This window comes from Bos javanicus, chromosome 1 (assembly GCF_032452875.1).
Source record: "Bos javanicus breed banteng chromosome 1, ARS-OSU_banteng_1.0, whole genome shotgun sequence".
Taxonomy (NCBI): domain Eukaryota; kingdom Metazoa; phylum Chordata; class Mammalia; order Artiodactyla; family Bovidae; genus Bos; species Bos javanicus.
This window is the reverse complement of record NC_083868.1, coordinates 564,291-578,943: the sequence shown is the minus strand read 5'-3', so window position 1 is coordinate 578,943 and position 14,653 is coordinate 564,291. Positions and strand designations below refer to the sequence as shown.

The following is a 14,653-nucleotide window of genomic DNA, read 5'->3' as shown; positions in this document are numbered from 1 at the left end:
CAGGCTTCCCTGTCCTTCACCATCTCCTGGTGCTTGCTCAACTCACGTTCATGGAGTCGGTGATGCCATCCAACCATCTAATCCTCTGTCATTCCCTTCTCCTCCCGACTTCAACCTTTCCCAGCATCAGGGTCTTTTCTAATGAGTCAGCTCTTCGAATCTGGTGGCCAAAGTACTGGAACTTCAGCACCAGTGTCAGTCTTTCCAATGAATGTTCAGAACTGATTTTGTTTAGGATTGACTGGTTGGATCTCCTTGCAGTCCAAGGGACTGTCATGAGTCTTTCTGAACACCACAGTTGAAAAGCATCAGTTCTTTGGTGCTCAATCTTCTTTTTGGTCCAACTCTCATATCCATACATCACTACTGGAAAAGCCTTTGCTTTGACTAGATGGACCTTTGTCAGCAAAGTAACGTCTCTGCTTTTTAATACACTAAGTTTGTCATATTTTTCTTCCAAGGAGCAGGTGTCCTTTAATTCCATGACTGCAGTCACCATCTGCATTGATTTTGGAGCCCAAGAAAATAAAATCTGTTTCTGTTCTCATTGTTTCCCCATTTCTTTGCCACGAAGTGATGGGACTGGATGCCATGACCTTCGTCAGTCCCATCCCTTCACTTTGGACAAATATCTACCCTGTGGTGTGTGTGCTCCTCTCCCAGTCTTGCTACAGCCTGAAATGCTGTCCCTTTCCTGCCCTCTGTTCCCTTGAACTGTGTAAGTCTGTACTCAGGCATTATCTCTAGAAAAGCCATCCCTGACACCTTTTCCTACATTTTTCATTAAACTCCAATGTCTAGTACTGAGCAGAATCCTGAGAAATAATTATTGAATAAGAGACACCGGGGCTCTGTATCAACCTAGAGGGTTGGGATGGGGAGAGAGATGAGAAGGAGGTTCAAAAGGGGCGATCTATCTGTACCTATGGCTGATTCATGTTGAGGTTTGACAGAAAACAACAAAATTCTGTAAAGTAGTTCTCCTTCAATAAAAAAAATAAATTAAAAAACAAACAAACAAAAATGCTATATATACCAAGGTGACTTGTAAGAGCTTGTCCCCTGCAGTCTAGGAGCCAAGAGGATAGACATGTAAAGAAATAATTTACAGTTCAGATCTATATCTATCACTAGGAAAATCTAGAAAGGTACACTAGAAAAATCTTTAAAGTACTAAGGGAGCTACAAGGAAAGGTGTACCTCTTTATCAGGGGAAAGATGGCAGTAATCAAAGACAACTTCACAAAGCAGGTTGAGCCTTGAAAGATGAAAAGTAATTTGTCGGAAGAGTATAGGGAAGCATTTCAGATGAAGGAACTGATAAAAGCTAAAAAGGAAGAGGAATTTTGTAAACCATGAATAATGTTGCAGTTGATGCTTGGCATGTTGTTAAAAGGTCCTGTTAGGAAGTAGAGAAGAGAATATATGGTGACTTTATATGTCTATCTTGTATTTTGTTTGGTTTCTGATTATTTTGTTCACTGCTGTTTTGGTCAATCTGTGACTGAATCTTTGAGCTGTTTGTGTGCCTGTAACCTGGTGACATTTGGTATTTCCTAAATGGTTTGTTGAAGTTTTCAGGTCATTGGAAGTAGTTCTTAAAGAAGTAAATATTCAGCTGAAGATTAAGATTGATTTAATCTGTTGTTTTATACAATGTTTTAGATCTCTGTTTTAAATGAGGATTATGTCTTTTATCTAAACATTCTAAGTAATTTTAACGAAACATGCAGATTTGTCAAGAGGACTAGACTTGGAAATGATAACAGAGGAAGAACAAGGAAAATTTGATGAAGATGAGAATAACCATGCACAGGTATGTAAAACTGTAAATTTCAATATCTGGTGTAGTACTGTATGAAAAAATGTGTGTCAAACAAGGCAAATTAGAATGGAAAGATAAGTTAACACCCATCACAAATGAGTTAAAGCAGAAGTTCAGTGAAATTTTGTGAGGAATACCAAAATACCGACTATGTGATAACCCTAAATAAGGAGCAAACCAAAAGGAAATATCTCCTAATCTCACAAATAATATACCTGATTGTGAGGAAAAAGATGCATTTGGAGTATCTGTCTCTCTAGTATTCCAAGCATTTCCTGAACAAAAAGAACCCAGTCTCAAAAATGTTTTTCCATGGTCTGTAAACTCTGGGTCCCTTGGATAGACTTGTCGGTCATCTTCAAAGCTTTGTTTCCCTGAAAATAAAGTAGACTTTGAAAATTATCAACTAGACATTGAACATGTGTTTATGAAAATTGAGGAGAGTTTTTATAATGATACAGAAAATAAAAAAGTAGGGGAGCCGGTAGTTATATTTGAAGTGAAAGACCAAGAGATTGATATGCAAATGTCACAAAATATGAGGCAAGATCCCACTAGTCAGAAATTAGATACGGGACAGGCATGTCATTCTAGTCTGTGGCTTGTCTACTCTGGTAAGATGAAACATAGAATTCAAATAAAAATTCATGTTCCCCTTGCTGTTGTTAAAATACTGATCTGAAAAATAAAGCAATACAGGACTGGTTCCAGAAGCCACTGCATGCAGATAATTGCAGCACTAGTGACAATAGAAGCATGGGACCTGAATTAGAAAATGGGGATTCTTTTCCACCTAATAGTCACAGTGCATCTGAAGTGTATGTAAATGAAGAATTAGAGAAGGATATGCAGAGGTTTAAGAATGAAATAGACATGTTTCAAGTAGAGTTGCTGGCTCTGGAAAAAGAAAATTAAACTTCCAAAAGAGTTTCTCATTTTCTCTTGCTTCAGTTTTTCTCTTTCTTGATGATGTGGTCTGTTTTGATTTTCCATTTATGAATAAAGTGGTGTCATCCAAAGAGGTAATTGTTGGGGATTTTCTCCCTGGGACTTGGAAGCGACGAACCTGAAAGAATGACACTCAGACAGTCTGTTGCAAGGACTGACAAGTTTATTTCTGCAGTCAAGCCTTTTTATAGAAGCAGGAACAAAGAGCTTAAAGTATACGGCCAGCAGAGCACATATGAGGTTAACACATAATCAGTAAAAACATTCAAGGACAGCACACTCTAAGTGACTCATGTGCTTATCCCACAACCCGTTGCCTCAAGTAACATCTCTATTTATTATTAAATCTTGGCACCGAGCATAACCAAAGGCAGGAGATGTTTTTCTGTCCGCAGTACACAAAGCCGGGTACTTCTGGCCTTTCACCATTTTCCCAAGGACTTTCTCCTAATACGGCTATTTTGACTACGCTTCCCAACATATCCTCCTTTTGTTTTTAATTTAAGCACGGCAGCTGCTAGGTGGACTCCATTGTGGGAGGCATGGAGTCTTGAGTAAAGATGTCTGTATCCTATAAGCAATGACAAAAAGAGCAGGGTGATTAATACATATATAAAAATATTGCTTCCTGAAAGCCAAGCTCTAGGGTCTAGAGACAATAGGGTTTTGGTTAAAGTATCATAGAATTGAGTGCTATACAATTCCCTAGGTACCCTAACCTGAAAATTAGCAACTTGTTGTTTCAACAAATTGATGTCTAAACTTGAGTTATCTGTGAGATCCCGCAAATGCGCCTTAACTTTATCCCAAGGATATTCAGTGGTATTATAGGGCATGTTAGTCAGACAAAAAGAAGTAAAATTCCAGTGACAATGTATACGTGTTTGGAAAGTCAGTTGCTGCATTTGATCTCCTAAGTAGATAATCACAGTTCATAACTCATTAATTCATGTTTGTAATTGCTGATCTATTTAAGCTTGTCGAGTCCATAGATCATGTGAGTCCTTGTGCCAAGCAGTGATAAAATCATGATTTTGTATAGAATTATGTAAAACCATACCAGACAAAGTTCCTACAGTCACAATGGAGATAAGGCTTAAGATGCCTGCAATAATCCACCCAATGATGCGCTTACATCACCTAAGCCCAGTTTTCAACAATACAGAAAGAAATACAGAATCAGGCCAAGGTTCAGTTAAGTTTACAGGAAGCCATAACTCAGATCTTTGTTTAACTAGCACAATGCTAACATTGTGATATGAAATGGTGTGATTAAGGCAGGTATACAATGCACATGCAGTACAATTGACAATCTTGGCCAATAAGTCAATATCAAAATGCCCTACAATAAACAAGTACGGAAAGTGAACACATTATTGAATATAGCCAGTACTATTATATAGGAAGATATAATTAGAAGGACGAAACACACTCATAGTCCCATAAACATTAGCGAAGTGCTCTAAAGCTGCTGGGATTTTCCAAATGTGCCATTGCTTTGGCCCCACAATGGGGATGATAATCCTGGGTCGTGAGGGTGATAAGCCCCCATTATACCAATTCAGCAATATGTCCTTATCAGTCCACAAACTTGTCTTAGATTTATGAAAGCCTCCAATGCTTGATCTATTAAACCAGGAGCAGTTATGATGTTCCTCTTGCTCTTCAGTGTCTGCTCAGCCTGACGAGTCATGTTTTTCACTTGAGCCCATGTTGGGTAAGGATTCAGATCATGGCGTTTCCTCATTGGCTCCTCCAGGGTCATTGATGAGAACCTTCGCATCAACTTTGTCACTTCCCAAGGGAGTCCAGTCTTGGGGGTCCCTCTCGGTAATGGACATGGTGAAGGGGAACCCAGATTTCCTCTCCATCTGCAATGACAAGACCATAACCCTTACCTAGGAGTCGTAAGATTCCTGGCAGCCATTGATTAAATTGCTTATACCATATTGGTGTATTGATGTCTAATTTGCTGTTTTTGTCTTCTGCAAAATGTCTATCTGCATGAGTATCATAATTATTTTTTGTTAAGTTTAAAAAATTTAGGGAATAAAGGGTTAAAGATAATAGTAATTGAGGGTTCATGGGATAAGAAGTGTATCTCCTCTTCCATATTCCCCCTTTCTGTTTTAAAAAATGAGTTTTTAGGGTGTGGTGGGCTCTTTCAATAATAGTTTGACCCTGAGGATTATAGGGTATTCCTGTAATGTGTATTATGTTCCATTCTGATAAAAATGAACGAAATGAATGTGAGGTGAATGTAGGTCCATTGTCTGTTTTCAAGACAGAAGGAATCCCCATAATGGGAAAGTTGAGTAAGAGTGTGGAAATGGCGTGTTTGCTGGATTCTGAAGAGACAGGAACTGCCCAGATAAAGCCTGAAAATGTATCAACTGAGACAAAAAGTAAAGAAAAGTTTCCTAAGGAGCAGTGAGTGAAATCGGATTGCCAAAGGGAATTAGGCTGTTGCCCCTGGGGTTTAACTCCTGAAATCGTAGTTCATAAGTGCAGAGGGGCACAGACATCACAGGTTTTAATAATATGCCGTGCTTCAGTGAGAGGAATATGGTATTTAGAGTGCAATCTGTTAGCATTGGTATGAAGATTAGCATGTTCGCCATTGGCAGATGTGAAAATAGGAGCTATGAGCCTGTCAACAGCACCATTTCCTGCAACCAGAGGGCCAGGTAAACCTGAATGAGCATGTATATGTGCAATAATGAAGGGTTCCGTACATGAGTGAATTAAAGCTTGAGTCTGTGAAAAGAGAGTATATAATTCTTCATCTAGGTTGTATAAAAAGGCTGTAGCAAAATCAGGAAAAAGGGAAGCAAGGTATTTGGAATCAGTATATACGTTGAAGGATAATGGTTGAAGTGACAAAAGAGCATATAAAGCATATAACTCAACTTTTTGTATTGAAGAATAGGTAGTGGGTAATTTCTCTTTGATATCAGGGCCGACAATCCCTATTATGCCTTTCTTGTTGTCATCAATGAAATAGGTGGGTGCATTGGAAATAGGCTGGGATGCAATGATATTAGTTATAATGAATTTAGTACATTGTAGAAAGTCCCATAATTTTCCTTTCGGTAAATGAAATGAGATAACATTCTGAAAATCATTTAATGCCATTTGCATGGTCAAGTTATATTGTAAGGCAATTTGCAATTCTTTTTTTGTCAAGGGGACATGTATTGCATATGGATCAAATCCAATCAAAGTTTGTACATGGGTTCTTTCTGACAATTAAGTGCCCTATTTTCTCAATATATGATACAATTTTTTTAGACTAGTGTGTAAATATACGCATTCTATTGGGCTATGTTGAGCTATAATTGCAGTGGGCGAATGTTCAGTGGGGAATATATATATAAAGAAACTGGTTGATCATAATCTAGCCAAGTTGAAAAAGATTGTCGAATGTGTTTCTCCATTAAGGCCAGTTCTTCTTTGGCCTCTTTTGTTAGCTGCCTAGGGCTATTAGGGTCAGGGGATCCCTCTAAAATTTTAATAGATTTGGTAAGGCATAGGTGGGGATGCCGACAGATGGCCACAGCCAATTAATATCTCCTACCAATTTTTGAAAATCATTCAGCGTGCATAGAGATTGCACAGAAATTTGAGCTTTTTGAGGTTTGATTTTAGATTCTTCCATAACATGTCCTAAATAATTAAAGGGTGCTTTCCATTGAATTTTATCTGGTGCTACAAGCAGGCCATGATTTTGAAGAGTAGTAGTAACTTCATTGTATAGCTGTTGTAAACAGAGTTCAGATTCCATAGAGAGAAGTATATCATCCATATAATGAATTATAAATGCAGTAGGATACTTATTTCTAATGGGTTGTAATAAAACAGATATGAGATATTGGCAAATGGTAGGGGAGTTCATCATTCCCTGAGGTAGCACCTTCCATTGGAATCTTTTAACAGGAGCCATGTGATTTATAGAAGGAACTGAAAAGGCAAAACATTTTCTATCTTTAGGGTGCAAAGGTATAGTAAAAAAGCAGTCTTGTAAGTCAATAATAACTACAGACCATCCTTTTGGTACCATAGAAGGGGAGGGCGATCCGGGTTGTAAGGGATCCCTAGGTAACATGGTATTATTAACATGTCTTAAATCTATCAACATTCGCCATTTTCCTGATTTCTTTTTTATTACAAATACAGGGGAATTCCATGGGGGAAATGAAGGTTCTATATGAGCTTTTTGTAATTATTCATTAACGAATTGCATAAGAGTTGCCAATTTTTCTTTAGTTAGGGGCCATTGAGGTGTCCATACTGGGGTATCAGATTCCCAATCGAGAGGCAGCAGTGTTAACTCAATGGCCCCCATTAAAAGGTTCATTTAAAGAAATTGTGGCTTTCGTTTGTTCAAGAAAATCCCGTCCCCATAAATTGATTGGGATATTAGTAATATATGGTTTAAGATAAGTTACAATTTGATTAGGGCCATACACTTGTAAATAGGATGCTCTGACAAAAGTTTGTGTGGCATCAGTTTCACCCACTCCTAATAGTCTAGAAGGAGCCATAACCTTACCCCAATCAAGGGGCCATTCTGCAGCTCTAATGATTGAAATGTTAGCTCCGGTATCTAATATGCCTGTGAAATTCTTTCCCTGTATGGTAAAGTAAGCATGAGTTTCTGATGTTCCTTTAATAAGGCGGATAGTGCAGCAGTAAGGTTGGTACTGCCAAAGCCTCCCTGCCGAACTTTATCAGATGCCTTCATTGGTTTGACATATGGTAAAAGTAATAATTGTGCAAAACTTTCCCCTTTTTATAAGTATATATTTCCCATTTTCATAACATTTACTGTAGCATGTATTCCCCTTCATAATCTTCGTCCATAACACTGGTCAATACCATTAAACCTCTCATTGTGCAGCTATAACATCCCCAAATCAGTCCCATTGTCCTGGGTGGAATTGGGCTGTTATATCCAGTGGGAATTTTCTGGGGGTTGTATAATTCTATTAGTTCCATATCATAGGGACTAGGTATATCAGTGCAAGCACTCTTAGTTATAGCTGCTTGTAGTGTCATAACATTAGGTCCTCCTTTTGTAGTGGGGCTAGAGGATGGTCCCTTTATTAGTTTCCCTGTTGTTTTTGTTGTGCACTGGGGTTCAAGGTGTTTCCATCCTTATCAAATTTAGAATGACATTCATTCAGCCAGTGGAACCCCTTTTTACATCTTGGACATATTCTTGGGGGTTTCTTCTTATTAGAAGTATTATTATTTTTTTCTGGTCTGTGTTGGTATGTGGCATTGTTTTTTCATATGGTTGGGCTTCCCACAGTTAAAACATTTGGCATTAGCAGCTTTTTGTACATTAAAGGTTTCCAATGCCACCAATTTTGCTCTATGGGACATATATCCGATATCCCTACATGCTTTCAAATATTCCATAAAAGAGTTAGTCTCTCGAATTGGTCTAAGCATGGATTGACATTCCTCATTAGCGTTTTCAAAAGCAAGTTGTTAAAAAAAAAAAAAAAGCAAGTTGTTTTAAAATAATATTTTGTAAAGTCACATCCTTAATAGATTTTTCAATTGCATCCTTTAATTTTCCTATAAATTGAGAATATTCCTCCTCATGTCCTTGAATAATCTTAACAAATGAACCATCAGAGTTAGCGCTATCAACCTTTGCCCATGCCCTGCAGGCAGTTTCTTTAATGAAATGCAACATCTCAAGGGTAATATTAGCTAATTGCACCATTACATCAGTCATAGTCCTTGTTCTAGTCAGTATATCATAAGTTAAATTGGCAGGGTTACCATGAGATTGCTGGTCAATCATCAGCTGTTGGGCCTCATCACTAATCCATATTTTCCATTGCAGTAATTGTTGAGGATTTAAAGCCATCTTTGCTACTTGAAAAAAATCATATGGCATCCAATGGTCAGCCCATCCTCTGAGAAATTCTATACAGTAAGGAGAAATAGGTCCATACAGAGTACATGCTTTCTTAAAATTAGACAACATGCCAAAATCTATACCATCCCAAGAATTTTGACCTTGGATGGGTTGATCAAATTGTATTGGGAAAGCAAAAGCACAAGCAGGCATCTCCCGAGGAGGAGTGAAGTGGTTAGTATGAGCAAAGTTCGCAATTGCTGTTACAGGCGGAGCAGAAGGAAAAACCTCAGATTTGGGCTTTCCGTTGAATTAAATGATCTCCGTTCTAGGTGGCTTCAGTTTTGACACATCCTGTATATATATGTCTCTAAGTTGTTTTTCTAAGGATTGTGTCTGATTGAGCATAACATTCTTATATTTCAAAGCACCTTGTATATCTTGTTCTTTAAGCTCATATTCATGTAAAGGTTGAATAGTTTTTACTTCCAAATCAACATTATGCCCTTAATTTGTTTTATGATAGCCTGTATAAGTGACCATGTAACCCTTGCTGATATGCTCGCAAAACATTATTTTTAACCCTTTTCTATATGTCTAGATTGAGTGTCCCCTCTTCTGGGAACCATGAATTGTTCCAGTAAAATATAGCAGTCATTCAACTGATCTCTTGAAACATTAACACTGTTTTGTTTCAAAAAATGATGCATTATAGAAATGAAAGGAATTTTACTGCTATGTGTCCCATCCTGCTTACCTCTTTCTGCAGGGGCTTGTCTCTTTGTTCAGCCTTCCTTTCAAGTCCCTGTTCATGGCACCACTTGTTGGGGATTTTCTCCCCGGGACTTGGAAGCGATGAACCTGAAAGAATGACACTTGGACAGTCTCTTGCAAGGACTGACAAGTTTATTTCCCCAGTCAAGCCTTTTTAAAGAAGCAGGAACAAAGAGCTTAAAATATATGGCCAGCAGAGTGCATACAGGGTTAACACATAATCAGTAAAAACATTTCAAGGACAGCGCACTCTAAGTGACTCATGTGCTTATCCCACAACCTGTTTTCTCAAGTAACATCTCTATTTATTATTAAATCCTGGTGCCAAGAATAACCAAAGGCAGGAGATGTTTTTCTGTCTGCAGTACATAAAGCTGGGTACTTCTGGCCCTTCACCATTTTCCCAAGGACTTTCTCCTAATACGGCTATTTTGTACTATGCTTCCCAACAGTAATTATGTAGAAATTGATTATTATCTCAATAACAGGAATTCAGGAAACTATTTTCATGGCTTTTGTCCTCAATCAATTCTCATACCTAATTCTTCTCTGTCAGTCTTCATATGGACTGGGAAACTCATTTAGCTATGTACCATGTGGTCTTCTGAGCCAAAATAAGCACCAAGGATATTGCTTAAGAAGAATAATCAGCTAAGGTTTTGTGTCTTTTTTTTTTCCCTTTAAAGCTGTTGGGTTAAATATAAGTTATATTTCCATAGGATGGGAAGAAAGCATTGACTGATAGATGGGACATGAACATGTGTTCCCTCTAATCTCTTCACTGTGGTTGAATATGTGTGATCTTCTCTGCTTTCCACAATTGCTGGGAACTTAGATTTCCAGCATGGCTGCTTCAGGATCTTTTTAATAACAAACACATGTGCTCCCACATATGCCTTAATCAGCACTCGCAGATGTATCTTTTGAGACAGACCTTTCCATTATGTTGTTTACTAAAATGTAGAAAGTTTTGACATGTGTGATTTTGTTACATAGATAGTGTGTACAAGTGTGCGTGTGTGTGTGTGATAGTAGCTCAGTCATGTCCAACTTTTTTCAAACCCTTGGACTATAGCCTGCCAGGCTCCTCTGCCCGTGGAATTCCCCAGGCCAGAAAGAATACCAGAGCAGCTAGCTGTTCCCTTCTCCAGAGGATCTTCCTAACCCAGGGATCGAACTCAGGTTTTCCCCATTGCAGGTGGATTCTTTAATATTTGAGCCACCAGGGAAGCCAATAGGTAATATAAACCCTGAGCAAAAAAGAAAAAAAAAATAACTGTTTATCTACAAAGGAGAAGACTGAGTTCTGAGATGCTGTGAGATTTTTCTTTCTTCAGTAATAAGTTTTTAAAACTATTTGTTTGCTGTTTTGTGTAAGAGGTGCTTTGACTGAGTTTGAACAACAGACAGAAATACAAAACAAACAAAAACAAACAAACAAAAAAAAAACTCTATGTATTCTCCTGTTTAAAAAAAAAAAAAAGGAGATGAGCCCTATGCCCAACTAAGGCATTGAGTTACTGTGTCAAAGTCATGCTTTTAACTTATCTGATTAATCTGATGAATTCATTTGGTAATATAAAACATTCAACGTTCCAGAATTGTATCATCTCTTTTGGTGCCATAAAATGCTAGGGAGTGCCAGTTTAGGGCCTTAAACAAAACCTTGAACATTTTTTTTTTATTGCTGTTTTTGGTAAATAGTGGGACAATACTAGGTAATTATTTCTATATGCTCTAGCTGTAAGGTTTGATGGTTATTGAATGTGGAATTGGGAAGCATTACTTATATTCCAGAATTCCACATTAACTAACAAATCCTCAGTTTCATTCTGCTCCTTGTGTTTTGGTAAACTCTGGTTCATTTAATTTAGTGAACACCGTCACTTTTTGCTATCTCCCAGATCCAAGTGAAAAAAAAAAAATGTAAAAGACAGAGGGGAAAGAATAGCTTTAATGCAGAGAGAAGATTGTTTCCTTTCTGAGGTGCGAAGGTGTCACATCTATATCCGGCTGTTTAATGGAAAATCCAGGTAGTAAAGACCAAAGAGGACAGATTTTGTGTCCTTGTCTTTTTATTTCACTGTCTCTGCCAGCCAGATGGGTAAGACTGAATATGAATAATTGCATCTTATTAAGAAAGCCATTTTTGAAAATTTGGGGAATTTTATCTTTTCCTCAAACAGAAAGGAGCAGATTTTACAAAAATTTCAATGACTTGTAAGTGATAAAATTAAAATAAACACAAAAATGTTTTTATCACTTAAATTCAGGGTGAGCACTGAGTCAAATAATAAAATTGAAAACAAAGGTCTTTATAATCAATACATAGCAATTATTCTTAGTGTCCAACTTCCATTAAAGGTTGAAGAAGAAAAGAAACACAAAAGTAGTGAAGTGGAAATATCAGAGAACATATGTGATGCTGCTGATGAGAGTAGATTGTTTCAGCAGAGAAAGAGTGGAGGAAACAGCAACCAGTAGTTTCCTGCTGTGCAGAATGAGCATTCTGATAGGTAATCCTATATCACTGTTTAACAGCACGTCCCTTGTTATGTTCCTATAAAATAATTTCTAACTTGAGCTAATGTTTGTGATGTACAGATTTTATGTTTTACAAGAGATACAGTTATTTTTAATACTCTTGTCGTTTAGCCTTATTACTAGAGTTCCTTTGTTAACATACCACAATGTTACATATTAGAGTATTCTGGGTTTGACTGCATATTTGCCTTAATCAGTGTGTTGTATATTTAAATTTTTTTTGTCACTGATGAACATCCTTTCATTTCAGTTTGAGGACTTCTTTCAGCATTTCTCATGAGGCGGGACTAGTGGCGATGAACTCCATCAGGTTTGCTTTGTGTGGGACAGTTTTTATTTCTCTTTTATTTCTGAAAGACAACTTTTCTAGAAAGAGTACTCTTGGCTGACAGGTTTTTCTCTCCTAGCACTCTCCATGGAGGGAGGCCACATTGCTGTTGGTGGCGGGAGAACCAATGAGGCATCAGTCTTTCAGCCATGATGCTGCTGTCACCACATCATGCGGGTGGTTTAAAAGTGAGCTCTCCTCCCCTGGCCAAATATCTCCTTGGTTTCTTCTTTCATGGTATATGTGCCTCATGTCATTTAAAATACCACCTGAATTAAGTGTGGCTTTTTTCTGTCAATTCTCTTTTTCATTTATTTTTGGCTCTGCTGGGTCTTTGCCGCCACAGTGCTTGGGCTTCTCAGTGTGGTGGCTTCTCTTGATGCTGAGTGTGGGCTCTAGGGTACTAGCTTCAGTAGCTGTGTAGCATAGTTTAGTTGCACCATGGCATGTGGGATCTTCCCTGACCAGGAATGGAACACCTTCCCCCTTTATTGGTAGGTGGACTCCTAAGCACTGGACCACCAGGGAAGTCCCTAAATTCACCATTATTATATTTAGAAGCAAAACGAAAAATATAGTGTAAATCTACTTAGGACTCCCATGTCTAAGAGTCAAGGCACTTAGCCAGTAGACTCCAGGTTTTCAGTGTAGCCCTTGAGGTTCTTCTCAGTGTCTTTCCAGATGCATCTCTCTATTTTCTTCCATGTATTTTGTGCTCTTCCTTCCAGGTTCCTCGGAAAAAACCCAGATGCCCTGTGCCTGATGTTTGTGCTCACATTCGAATCTCCAAGTAGAATGATTTTCTCCCTTTTCTGTTTCTCATGACCTCCTCTCTTCACTTCTACAAATCCTTCCTTATTTCACTTACCACTTTCATATGTCAAGTTTTATATATCATATTGTATCATAATCATATCTGTGTTTGAAGGAAGAATTTGTTTTCTTGAATATGGTTGGTACTCTATAACTGTCTTGTGAATTAATCAATGACTTAAGATGGGTAAGAGTTGGAATTTTATAAGAATTGGTTGTTTTTTATTCTTTATCAGTTGAATTATTAGAAAACATTGGCTTTTTTGTGGACTTTTTAAAGTAGAGATCCTGGTTTGCACAGGAAGAAAGTAAAGAAAAAGAATGATGACAAATGGACACTGGAAGAACGTGTGATGGCACCAATATTTGAAAAGACATGACTGGTGCTCTGCTGCACGTGAATGATGACATCATTTTAAGGGAAGTGGATCAAGTTGATGACAGGTACATTCTCCAGATTCCTTGTTTATAGGGGAAGAAATATTAGCACTGAATACTTCTTCTGGAAATAGAGCAGCATTATACAGTGCTCAGGACTAGACAAGAGATTGCGCAACTCTAGTGGACTAACGCTGCTGAAAGGTTAAGGTGAGGGCCAGTGCCTTTGGCCAGGAAGTCATTTCAGTAAATAGTCCCCTTGGAAGCTGGACTGTAATGAATACACGTAAACATTCAGTAGGGAATGTTATTGGGACAGGCAATGAAGAACTGGATGGTAACTGAAGAGGAATGTGGAGTTCACAGATGTTACTTGTTTTATGCTAAGAAGGGAGCTTTTAGAGTATGTATGCTATTGGAGGGAGAAGGCAATGGCACCCCACTCCAGTACCCTTGCCTGGCAAATCCCATGGACAGAGGAGCCTGGTAGGCTGCAGTCCATGGGGTCTCTAGGAGTCGGATACTACTGAGCGACTTTACTTTCACTTTTCACTTTCATGCATTGGAGAAGGAAATGGCAACCCACTCCAGTGTTCTTGCCTGGAGAATCCCAGGGAAGAGGGAGCCTGGTGGGCTGCCATCTATGGGGTCGCACAGAGTCGGACACGACTGAAGTGACTTAGCAGTAGCAGCAACATGCTATTGGAAATGAGCCAGCAGAGGGCGTGTTTATTTAGTTTAGTCTTGTTTGCATTTCCAATACTAGAAAGCTTATTGACTGTATGACATTATCTTTAAACAATTACAGTGAACTAATTGTACATACTACTTCTGTTCATGTGTAGTTTTATGGTAAGGGCTTGTTCATTGGTTCTGAAGTGTAATATTTCTATGTAATGGAATATGCAGATGGTTGCTTAAGTTAATTCTATCATATATAGATTTTCAAAAATTACTTAATTGTTAATTTACAAACACTTAGGCCATACTGATAAGGATATGGTCATTCCTTGATTCTAGTTGACAGTAGCATGATGAGTAGCTATGATTTTGTAAAGTGCTCTGAAACATCACATCATATTAACTTCATAGTTGTTTATAGATTCCAGGGAAAAGGGAAAGATTTTGTTTATATTCAATAGAAAAACATTATTAACAATCTTTCACA

At 38.0% G+C, this 14,653-nt stretch overlaps 1 long non-coding RNA gene across 8 annotated transcripts in view; it reads left to right on the top strand.

Moving 5' to 3' along the window:
- LOC133257929 (uncharacterized) overlaps positions 1 to 14,653 on the top strand; it is a 76,644-nt gene that overhangs the window by 53,192 nt on the left and 8,799 nt on the right. For 7 of the 8 annotated variants that reach the window (XR_009740199.1, XR_009740016.1, XR_009740385.1 and 4 more), the window contains 2 exons: positions 1,734 to 1,816; positions 11,787 to 13,551. This is a non-coding gene — a long non-coding RNA (uncharacterized LOC133257929). The remainder of the gene's footprint in view (positions 1 to 1,733; positions 1,817 to 11,786; positions 13,552 to 14,653) is intronic. The other variant, XR_009740329.1, reaches the window with a different exon arrangement.